The sequence below is a fragment of the Hemiscyllium ocellatum genome (genome assembly GCF_020745735.1).
Source record: "Hemiscyllium ocellatum isolate sHemOce1 chromosome 15 unlocalized genomic scaffold, sHemOce1.pat.X.cur. SUPER_15_unloc_28, whole genome shotgun sequence".
In the NCBI taxonomy this organism is placed as follows: Eukaryota; Metazoa; Chordata; class Chondrichthyes; order Orectolobiformes; family Hemiscylliidae; genus Hemiscyllium; species Hemiscyllium ocellatum.
In genome coordinates this window covers 157,388-167,387 of record NW_026867465.1, presented here as the reverse complement: position 1 = coordinate 167,387, position 10,000 = coordinate 157,388, and positions in this window count along the sequence as shown.

Genomic DNA, 10,000 nt, shown 5'->3' with positions numbered 1-10,000 from the left:
CTGGCTTGCACTGAGACCCGAGGTCGATGTGCTCAGCACCACGGGGCCCCTTTCGCCTGCAGGTCCCGAGCCGCCAACATGTTCTTAGTATCGTGTTCCCCAAACCTGGGTGACGGGCACCACAGGGCGACAGAGCCATCGCACTTGCCGGGTGGCAGAGGAAGGACCGGACTATGTACAATAGCGGCCAACGACTCCCAGAGCCGGTTGTGCGGGGCTCGAGGTCTGCTCTCAACATCACATGCTTTTGGATGTGCTCAGGCAAGGGTCAGACCACATCCTTCCTGGCAGCACCCAAAGCAACCAGGCCGCTCGCGTCTCTCGCCTTCATTTTTCGACACAAGCGCCTGAGGAGGGACGCCACCCCTCCCCTTTGCGTCAAGAGACCTCCCCACCGGCCTCTGACTGATTCTTAGAACGGACGGAAAGAGTCGGGCAAGCCTGTCAAAGCTTTGAGCGAATGTCAAAAGCTTTAGACTTCCGCGAACTCTCCGGCTTGCACTGAGACGCGAGGTCGATGTGCTAAGCACCACGGGGCCCCTTTCGCCTGCAGGTCCCGAGCCGCCAACATGTTCTTAGTATCGTGTTCTCCAATCCTGGGTGACGGGCACCGCAGGGAGGCAGAGCCATCGCACTTGCCGGGTGGCAGAGGAAGGACCGGACTATGTACAATAGCGGCCAACGACTCCCAGAGCCGGTTGTGCGGCGTCTGCTCTCAGCCTAAGAGGCTTCTGGGAGTGCTCAGGCAAGGGTCAGCCTGCACCCTTGCTGGCAGCACCCAGGGGAACCAGGACGCTTGCATCTCTCGCCTTCATTTTCGACACAAGCGCCTGAGGAGGGACGCCACCCCTCCCCTTGCGTCAAGAGACCTCCCCACCAGCCTCTGACTGATTCTTAGAACGGACGGAAAGAGTCGGGCAAGCCTGTCAAAGCTTTGAGCGAATGTCAAAAGCTTTAGACTTCCGCGAACTCTCCGGCTTGCACTGAGACGCGAGGTCGATGTGCTAAGCACCACGGGGCCCCTTTCGCCTGCAGGTCCCGAGCCGCCAACATGTTCTTAGTATCGTGTTCTCCAAACCTGGGTGACGGGCACCGCAGGGAGGCAGAGCCATCGCACTTGCCGGGTGGCAGAGGAAGGACCGGACTATGTACAATAGCGGCCAACGACTCCCAGAGCCGGTAGTGCGGCGTCTGCTCTCAGCCTAAGAGGCTTCTGGGAGTGCTCAGGCAAGGGTCAGCCTGCACCCTTGCTGGCAGCACCCAGGGGAACCAGGACGCTTGCATCTCTCGCCTTCATTTTCGACACAAACGCCTGAGGAGGGAAGCCAACCCTCCGTGTGTCAAGAGACCGTCCCCGCCCCGGCCTCCGACTGATTCTTAGAACGGACGGAAAGAGTCAGGCAAGCCTGTTAAGACTTCCGCGAACTCTCCGGCTTGCACTGAGACGCGAGGTCGATGTGCTCAGCACCACGGGGCCCCTTTCGCCTGCAGGTCCCGAGCCGCCAACATGTTCTAAGTATCGTGTTCTCCAAACCTGGGTGACGGGCACCGCAGGGAGGCAGAGCCATCGCACTTGCCGGGTGGCAGAGGAAGGACCGGACTATGTACAATAGCGGCCAACGACTCCCAGAGCCGGTAGTGCGGCGCCTGCTCTCAGCCTAAGAGGCTTTTGGGAGTGCTCAGGCAAGGGTCAGCCTGCACCCTTGCTGGCAGCACCCAGGGGAACCAGGACGCTTGCATCTCTCGCCTTCATTTTCGACACAAACGCCTGAGGAGGGAAGCCAACCCTCCGTGTGTCAAGAGACCGTCCCCGCCCCGGCCTCCGACTGATTCTTAGAACGGACGGAAAGAGTCAGGCAAGCCTGTTAAGACTTCCGCGAACTCTCCGGCTTGCACTGAGACGCGAGGTCGATGTGCTCAGCACCACGGGGCCCCCCTTCGCCTGCAGGTCCCGAGCCGCCAACATGTTCTAAGTATCGTGTTCCCCAAACCTGGGTGACGAGCACCGCAGGGAGGCAGAGCCATCGCACTTGCCGGGTGGCAGAGGAAGGACCGGACTATGTACAATAGCGGCCAACGACTCCCAGAGCCGGTAGTGCGGCGCCTGCTCTCAGCTTAAGAGGCTTTTGGGAGTGCTCAGGCAAGGGTCAGCCTGCACCCTTGCTGGCAGCACCCCAGGGGAACCAGGACGCTTGCATCTCTCGCCTTCATTTTCGACACAAACACCTGAGGAGGGAAGCCAACCCTCCGTGTGTCAAGAGACCGTCCCCGCCCCGGCCTCCGACTGATTCTTAGAACGGACGGAAAGAGTCAGGCAAGCCTGTCAAAGAATTGAGCAGATGTCAAAATCTTTTAAGACTTCCGCGAACTCTCCGGCTTGCACTGAGACCAGAGGTCGATGTGCTCAGCACCACGGGGCCCCTTTCGCCTGCAGGTCCCGAGCCGCCAACATGTTCTAAGTATCGTGTTCCCCAAACCTGGGTGACGAGCACCGCAGGGCGGCAGAGCCATCGCACTTGCCGGGTGGCAGAGGAAGGACCGGACTATGTACAATAGCGGCCAACCACTCCCAGAGCCGGTAGTGCGGCGTGCGAGGTCTGCTCTCAGCGGAAGAGGGTTTTGGGAATGCTCAGGCAAGGGCCAGCCTGCACCCTTCCTGGCCGCTCCCACGGGAACCAGGCTACTTGCAATCCTTTCCCCAATAGCAAGTGCCTTTTGGAGGGACGGCCGGAGTCAACGTGGGGTTTGCCCGCCCTCCAAAGTGTCAAGAGACCGCCGCACAGGCCTCTGACTGATTCTTAGAACAGGCAGCAAGTGTTGGGTAAGTCTGTCGAAAATTTGACAAAGTGTCAAAAATTAGACTTCCGAGAGCTCTTGGGCATGCACACAGGCCTGTCATTCAAGTGCTCTGCCCGCGGAACCGTTTTTCGGATGCCTTTCAAAGTGGTCCCGCGCCGCCATTTTGTTCTAAAAATCGTGTTCCCAGAAATCTCCGGGTACCCCGCCAACCTCACTGTGTCACAATGTCAAGTGGCACTGAATGGGTCTGAATTTCAAATTCGACTGCTTCGCTCTGGAACTCGAACCCGGCAAAACCGTTTGGATTTTTCCCGGTCCAGACTTCCGCGGCAGACAAAGTTAAAGTTTTCGGGCTGCAGACTCAAAACGACATCTGGCCAACCGCCGGGCTCAATTCGCCCAGTTCCTCCGGCACTTCGGAACTCATGTTCGGCATGAGTTTTTGAATCTTTCCCGATGCTTCGGCATTTTCCTCCGCTGACACTTAGAATATTTTTCACACTTGGCCGAAAATTTTTCTAAGTTTTTCTGGTTACTGATTTCTTCTTTTCGGGCATTTTTCTAAGTTTTCTTGGTTACTCATTTCTCATTTTCAAACATTTTTCTAAGTTTTTCTGGTTACTGATTTCTTCTTTTTGGGCATTTTTCTAAGTTTTCTTGGTTACTCATTTCTCATTTTCAAACATTTTTCTAAGTTTTTCTGGTTACTCATTTCTCATTTTCAAACATTTTTCTAAGTTTTTTCTGGTTACTGATTTCTTCTTTTTGGGCAATTTTTCTAAGTTTTCTTGGTTACTCATTTCTCATTTTCAAACATTTTTCTAAGTTTTTCTGGTTACTGATTTCTTCTTTTTGGGCATTTTTCTAAGTTTTCTTGGTTACTCATTTCTCATTTTCAAACATTTTTCTAAGTTTTCTTGGTTACTCATTTCTCATTTTCAAACATTTTTCTAAGTTTTTCTGGTTACTGATTTCTTCTTTTTGGGCATTTTCTAAGTTTTCTTGGTTACTCATTTCTCATTTTCAAACATTTTTCTAAGTTTTTCTGGTTACTCATTTCTCATTTTCAAACATTTTTTCTAAGTTTTTCTGGTTACTGATTTCTTCTTTTTGGGCATTTTTCTAAGTTTTCTTGGTTACTCATTTCTCATTTTCAAACATTTTTCTAAGTTTTTCTGGTTACTCATTTCTCATTTTCAAACATTTTTCTAAGTTTTTCTGGTTACTCATTTCTGCTTTTCCAACGTTTTACTAAGTTTTGCTGGTTACTGAGTTCACACTTTTAAACATTTTCGGGCATTTTTCTACGTTTTTCATGTTACTCATTTAGCACTTTCAGGCACTTTCCTATGCTTTCCTGCTTACTGATTTCACACTTTTAAGCATCTTCGGGCATGTTCCCTAAGTTTTGCAGTTCATTCGTTTGGGACAGTCAGGCAGCTTTCCTAAGCTTTCCTGGTAACCGAATTCACATTGTTGAGAACTTTGGAACCCTTCCCTAAGCTGTGCTGGTTACTCACTTTACCTCTTCAGACACTTGCCCCCCGTTGTGACAGAGACCACTTCCCGACTCGGGAAATGCACCAAATTCGGCCTGAACTCAGAGGGCAGTCCCCCCTCGAAGGCGTGGAAGTCGGCAGAATCGCCGGGTCAAATCCGGCTGAGCTACCCGGCTTGGAAGCCTCAAAGTCGGTATGAGCTGTCAGGTTCACTCCCATCCCCGTTTGGACCACTTCCCGACTCGGGAAATTCACCAAATTCGGCCTGAACTCAGAGGACAGTCCCCCCTCGAAGGCGTGACAGTCGGCAGAACCGCCGGATCAAATCCGGCTGAGCTACCCGGCCCCGAAGCCTCAAAGTCGGTAAGAGCTGTCAGGTTCACTCCCATCCCCGTTTGGACCACTTCCCGACTCGGGAAATTCACCAAATTCGGCCTGAACTTATACAACAGTCCCCCCTCGAAGGCGTGACAGTCGGCAGAACCGCCGGATCAAATCCGGTTGAGCTACCCGGCTTGGAAGCCCCAAAGTCGGTAAGAGCTGTCAGGTTCACTCCCATCCCCGTTTGGACCACTTCCCGACTCGGGAAATTCACCAAATTCGGCCTGAACTTATACAACAGTCCCCCCTCGAAGGCGTGACAGTCGCTAGAACCGCCGGATCAAATCCGGTTGAGCTACCCGGCTTGGAAGCCCCAAAGTCGGTAAGAGCTGTCAGGTTCACTCCCATCCCCGTTTGGACCACTTCCCGACTTAGGAAATTCACCAAATTCGGCCTGAACTTAGAGGAGAGTCCCCGCTCGAAGGCGTGGAAGTCGGCAGAATCGCCGGGTCAAATCCGACTGAGCTACCCGGCCCCGAAGCCTCAATGTCGGTAAGAGCTGTCAGGTTCACTCCCATCCCCGTTTGGACCACTTCCCGACTCGGGAAATTCACCAAATTCGGCCTGAACTTAGACAACAGTCCCCCCTCGAAGCCGTGGCAGTCGCTAGAACCGCCGGATCAAATCCGGTTGAGCTACCCGGCTTGGAAGCCCCAAAGTCGGTATGAGCTGTCAGGTTCACTCCCATCCCCGTTTGGACCACTTCCCGACTTAGGAAAATCACCAAATTCGGCCTGAACTCAGAGGGCAGGCCCCCCCCTCGAAGGCCAGGCATTCGGCAGAACCGCCGGGTCAAATCCGACTGTGCTACCCGGCCCCAAAGCCTCAAAGTTGGTATGAGCAGTTAGGTTCACTCCCATCCCCGTTTGGACCACTTCCCGACTTAGGAAATTCACCAAATTCGGCCTGAACTTAGAGGAGAGTCCCCGCTCGAAGGCGTGGAAGTCGGCAGAATCGCCGGGTCAAATCCGACTGAGCTACCCGGCCCCGAAGCCTCAATGTCGGTAAGAGCTGTCAGGTTCACTCCCATCCCCGTTTGGACCACTTCCCGACTCGGGAAATTCACCAAATTCGGCCTGAACTTAGACAACAGTCCCCCCTCGAAGCCGTGGCAGTCGCTAGAACCGCCGGATCAAATCCGGTTGAGCTACCCGGCTTGGAAGCCCCAAAGTCGGTATGAGCTGTCAGGTTCACTCCCATCCCCGTTTGGACCACTTCCCGACTTAGGAAAATCACCAAATTCGGCCTGAACTCAGAGGGCAGGCCCCCCTCGAAGGCCAGGCATTCGGCAGAACCGCCGGGTCAAATCCGACTGTGCTACCCGGCCCCAAAGCCTCAAAGTTGGTATGAGCAGTTAGGTTCACTCCCATCCCCGTTTGGACCACTCCCGACTTAGGAAATTCACCCAAATTCGGCCTGAACTTAGAGGAGAGTCCCCGCTCGAAGGCGTGGAAGTCGGCAGAATCGCCGGGTCAAATCCGACTGAGCTACCCGGCCCCGAAGCCTCAATGTCGGTAAGAGCTGTCAGGTTCACTCCCATCCCCGTTTGGACCACTTCCCGACTCGGGAAATTCACCAAATTCGGCCTGAACTTAGACAACAGTCCCCCCCTCGAAGCCGTGGCAGTCGCTAGAACCGCTGGATCAAATCCGGTTGAGCTACCCGGCTTGGAAGCCCCAAAGTCGGTATGAGCTGTCAGGTTCACTCCCATCCCCGTTTGGACCACTTCCCGACTTAGGAAAATCACCAAATTCGGCCTGAACTCAGAGGGCAGGCCCCCCTCGAAGGCCAGGCATTCGGCAGAACCGCCGGGTCAAATCCGACTGTGCTACCCGGCCCCAAAGCCTCAAAGTTGGTATGAGCAGTTAGGTTCACTCCCAAACCCGTTGGGACCACTCCCGACTTAGGAAATTCACCAAATCCGGCCTGAACTTAGACAACAGTCCCCCCTCGAAGGCGTGACAGTCGGTAGAACCGCCGGGTCAAATCCGGCTGAGCTACCCGATTTGGAAGCCTTCAACACAAAACCCATCCGGCAATGCCACTCAAAAAGGGCCCAAATTCAGAAACACCCCCTTCAATAGGTACCACTTCCTCGGAGACACTACCGGGACACGCTCCCCTCGGCGAAAATTAAGCCCCCACCACTAACTGAAGCCAACCGCAGCCCCAACTTCAACGGAGAAATCAGTAACCAATTCAAAAATGCACTTGGTTACTGATTTGTACTGCTTCAAAACTATTCTAAGTGTCGCTGGTTACTGATTTGTACTGCTCCAAAAATATTCTAAGTGTCACTGGTTACTGATTTGTACTGACTCAAAAATATTCTAAGTGTCGCTGGTTACTGATTTGTACTGACTGAAAAATATTCTAAGTGTCGCTGGTTACTGATTTGTACTGACTCAAAAATATTCTAAGTGTCAGTGGTTACTGATTTGTACTGCTCCAAAAATATTCTAAGTGTCGCTGGTTACTGATTTGTAATGCTCCAAAAATATTCTAAGTGTCGCTGGTTACTGATTTGTACTGCTTCAAAAATATTCTAAGTGTCAGAGGTTACTGATTTGTACTGCTTCAAAAATATTCTAAGTGTCGCTGGTTACTGATTTGTACTGCTTCAAAAATATTCTAAGTGTCAGTGGTTACTGATTTGTACTGCGTCAAAAATATTCTAAGTGTCGCTGGTTACTGATTTGTACTGCTCCAAAAATATTCTAAGTGTCGCTGGTTACTGATTTGTACTGCTTCAAAAATATTCTAAGTGTCGCTGGTTACTGATTTGTACTGCTTCAAAAATATTCTAAGTGTCAGTGGTTACTGATTTGTACTGCTTCAAAAATATTCTAAGTGTCGCTGGTTACTGATTTGTACTGCTTCAAAAATATTCTAAGTGTCAGTGGTTACTGATTTGTACTGCTTCAAAAATATTCTAAGTGTCGCTGGTTACTGATTTGTACTGCTTCAAAAATATTCTAAGTGTCAGTGGTTACTGATTTGTACTGCTCCAAAAATATTCTAAGTGTCGCTGGTTACTGATTTGTACTGCTTCAAAAATATTCTAAGTGTCAGTGGTTACTGATTTGTACTGCTCCAAAAATATTCTAAGTGTCGCTGGTTACTGATTTGTACTGCTTCAAAAATATTCTAAGTGTCAGCGGTTACTGATTTGTACTGCTTCAAAAATATTCTAAGTGTCAGTGGTTACTGATTTGTACTGCTTCAAAAATATTCTAAGTGTCGCCGGTTACTGATTTGTACTGCTTCAAAAATATTCTAAGTGTCAGTGGTTACTGATTTGTACTGCTCCAAAAATATTCTAAGTGTCGCTGGTTACTGATTTGTACTGCTTCAAAAATATTCTAAGTGTCAGTGGTTACTGATTTGTACTGCTTCAAAAATATTCTAAGTGTCGCTGGTTACTGATTTGTACTGCTTCAAAAATATTCTAAGTGTCAGTGGTTACTGATTTGTACTGCTTCAAAAATATTCTAAGTGTCGCTGGTTACTGATTTGTACTGCTCCAAAAATATTCTAAGTGTCGCTGGTTACTGATTTGTACTGCTTCAAAAATATTCTAAGTGTCGCTGGTTACTGATTTGTACTGCTCCAAAAATATTCTAAGTGTCGCTGGTTACTGATTTGTACTGCTTCAAAAATATTCTAAGTGTCGCTGGTTACTGATTTGTACTGCTTCAAAAATATTCTAAGTGTCAGTGGTTACTGATTTGTACTGCTTCAAAAATATTCTAAGTGTCGCTGGTTACTGATTTGTACTGACTCAAAAATATTCTAAGTGGGGCTGGTTACTGATTTGTACTGCTCCAAAAATATTCTAAGTGTCGCTGGTTACTGATTTGTACTGCTTCAAAAATATTCTAAGTGTCAGCGGTTACTGATTTGTACTGCTTCAAAAATATTCTAAGTGTCAGTGGTTACTGATTTGTACTGCTTCAAAAATATTCTAAGTGTCGCCGGTTACTGATTTGTACTGCTTCAAAAATATTCTAAGTGTCAGTGGTACTGATTTGTACTGCTTCAAAAATATTCTAAGTGTCGCCGGTTACTGATTTGTACTGCTTCAAAAATATTCTAAGTGTCAGTGGTTTACTGATTTGTACTGCTCCAAAAATATTCTAAGTGTCGCTGGTTACTGATTTGTACTGCCTTCAAAAATATTCTAAGTGTCAGCGGTTACTGATTTGTACTGCTTCAAAAATATTCTAAGTGTCAGTGGTTACTGATTTGTACTGCTTCAAAAATATTCTAAGTGTCGCTGGTTACTGATTTGTACTGCTTCAAAAATATTCTAAGTGTCAGTGGTTACTGATTTGTACTGCCTTCAAAAATATTCTAAGTGTCGCTGGTTACTGATTTGTACTGCTCCAAAAATATTCTAAGTGTCGCTGGTTACTGATTTGTACTGCTTCAAAAATATTCTAAGTGTCGCTGGTTACTGATTTGTACTGCTTCAAAAATATTCTAAGTGTCAGTGGTTACTGATTTGTACTGCTTCAAAAATATTCTAAGTGTCGCTGGTTACTGATTGTACTGATTCAAAAATATTCTAAGTGTCAGTGGTTACTGATTTGTACTGCTTCAACAATATTCTAAGTGTCGCTGGTTACTGATTTGTACTGCTTCAAAAATATTCTAAGTGTCAGTGGTTACTGATTTGTACTGCTTCAAAAATATTCTAAGTGTCGCTGGTTACTGATTTGTACTGCTCCAAAAATATTCTAAGTGTCGCTGGTTACTGATTTGTACTGCTTCAAAAATATTCTAAGTGTCGCTGGTTACTGATTTGTACTGCTCCAAAAATATTCTAAGTGTCGCTGGTTACTGATTTGTACTGCTTCAAAAATATTCTAAGTGTCGCTGGTTACTGATTTGTACTGCTTCAAAAATATTCTAAGTGTCAGTGGTTACTGATTTGTACTGCTTCAAAAATATTCTAAGTGTCGCTGGTTACTGATTGTACTGACTCAAAAATATTCTAAGTGGGGCTGGTTACTGATTTGTACTGCTCCAAAAATATTCTAAGTGTCGCTGGTTACTGATTTGTACTGCTTCAAAAATATTCTAAGTGTCAGCGGTTACTGATTTGTACTGCTTCAAAAATATTCTAAGTGTCAGTGGTTACTGATTTGTACTGCTTCAAAAATATTCTAAGTGTCGCTGGTTACTGATTTGTACTGACTTCAAAAATATTCTAAGTGTCAGTGGTTACTGATTTGTACTGCTTCAACAATATTCTAAGTGTCGCTGGTTACTGATTTGTACTGCTTCAAAAATATTCTAAGTGTCAGTGGTTACTGATT